Here is a 2,063-nt window from a genome sequence, read left to right on the forward strand (position 1 = left end):
GATATCAAGTCATCTTGCTGTTCATGTGTCCCAGTAACCCTACCATTCTTGCAGGAACCATGCTAAAATTGTTCTTAATTTGCCGTAGATTGTTTTATGATTTCCTTCGCTCGTTTCTTCTTCCAGTACTCTGCACCTCGTTTCAGACAGAAGGGGTGGTGGTGTAAAGCAACAGGTTATCGGATTTACGCCAGTATCAGGGATTAAATTCCAAACGACTTGTAAAGTGTATGTACGAGACAATGTTGATGGCGATCCGTCTGCAGGATGCGGACATTAAGCTCGGCGGCCCAGTTTGTGGTACCTGAGAGAAGTAGGCTATGTGCCGGCACCAGGTTTCATCCTCTCCTTTCTCTCATCATCATCCAACACATACATGACACCACACTTCCACACCCATTACAGTCATCTAAACTGTTACATCAGTTACACATAAACGACACACATCGCTCAAACTTCGTGTAGGGAAGGTGCCTACATGTGTGAAGGGCAGAAAACAAGTTTAACAAATCAGTTGGCTGAAGATGCCCTTCGGCATTTCCAAGTCAATAATGGCATACGACTATACTTTACTTCGGGACTCGCAGGTAAATTGGCTTGAGATCCACAATTACCTGATCAGCAAGGGATTCTACGGCAGCAAAGTCAACTGGACGTGGTTGTAATGCGTCGTCCTTAACCCCTTGTACACGAGAGACTCATCAATGCATATGACTGCATACCGGTGGTCCATGAGTTTGTGATGAAAACGAATATTACGAAATAATATGGACTTTTTCATTTCCTTTACATGCCGTACAGAATAGATAATATTGCATAAAATTTCTATATGTTTGTTAGTAATGGAGTAAAGGGGACAGACTTGCGTTTCGCCTCCATTGATGATGTAATGGTAAAGGCATCTCAGGCAGATAGGACGAATGTTATTTTTTTATGAGAAGTCTTCCACCATTCAGTGTCTATGGAAGCCCACTGAATCTTGACAACAGCGACACCGCTTCCATGGAAGCGAACTTTGTCAGAGTGAAAATTCCTGCCGTCACCATATGCCAAATGACAAACCCTAGTACTGGTCTCTGCCCTCGAAGGTTACACAATCCTAAGAACTACCTGACTACAGTGCCGATGGCGTAGGTATGATATTTCTTTATCAACGCATCATACTTCTCGCTGAAGAGATCCAGGCGCTACTTCGAGCAATCCTGCTCGACCCAGCACTGCACGTCTCCACATCTCTCAACTGGAAATAAGTCCTACATGAGGCGTTCGGAGTTCACCAGCCCAGCCTGGATGGGATCGACTGTTCACACTACCGGTCGTCCAGACGTTCCAGCCCACTCTGTGTGTGTGAGGCCATGCTGCAGTACCTTCAACAGATCCCGAAAGCCTTTATGTTAAAAACTAAACTAAATTAAACTATTCCCACACAGGCCATGAAGGCCCAAAGGTAGCGACCGGCCGCCTTGTCATCGTCAGCCCACAGGCGTTACTCGATGCGGATGTGGAGGGGTATGTGATCAGCACATCGCTCTACCGGCAGCATGTCAGTTTCCGAGACCGGAGCCGCTACTTCTCAATCAAGTAGCTCCTCAGTTTGTCTCACAAGGGCTGAGTGCATCCCGCTTGCCAACAGCGCTCAGCAGACCGGATGGTCACCCATCCAAGTGCTAGCCTAGCCCGACAGCGCTGAACTTCGGTGATCCGACGGGAACCGGTGTTACCACTGCGGCAAGGCCGTTGGCAGCCTTTATATTTACTTTCTTGAAGTAGCTGACTAAATGTAGTGTTCTTGGCCATCATTTCTTACAGAGATACTCAATTCTTATAAAACTGTAAAATACTTCGGATGACTACACGACGTAGCTTCGTTATATACACTCACTCCTGATGTATTCATTAAGAAAAAATCCTGTAAGTTCAGCTGAAATATTTCATTTCTCAATTTATATCCGCCTGTTGCCACATCGATGGCTACAAGGATGCTGTTGCTGATGCATGCATCATATGAGATTTCGCCCAACCAAACGGAAGTATTCACAAACACGTAATTAGAAGGTGTCGCT

The 2,063-nt window shown here is 45.8% G+C and overlaps 1 pseudogene; it reads right to left on the reverse strand.

The window, feature by feature from the left end:
- Nucleotides 1-1,624: 1,624 nt before the first annotated feature.
- Nucleotides 1,625-1,742, reverse strand: LOC124723736 (annotated as a pseudogene).
- Nucleotides 1,743-2,063: the final 321 nt, after the last annotated feature.

The sequence above is a fragment of the Schistocerca piceifrons genome, chromosome X (genome assembly GCF_021461385.2).
Source record: "Schistocerca piceifrons isolate TAMUIC-IGC-003096 chromosome X, iqSchPice1.1, whole genome shotgun sequence".
In the NCBI taxonomy this organism is placed as follows: domain Eukaryota; kingdom Metazoa; phylum Arthropoda; class Insecta; order Orthoptera; family Acrididae; genus Schistocerca; species Schistocerca piceifrons.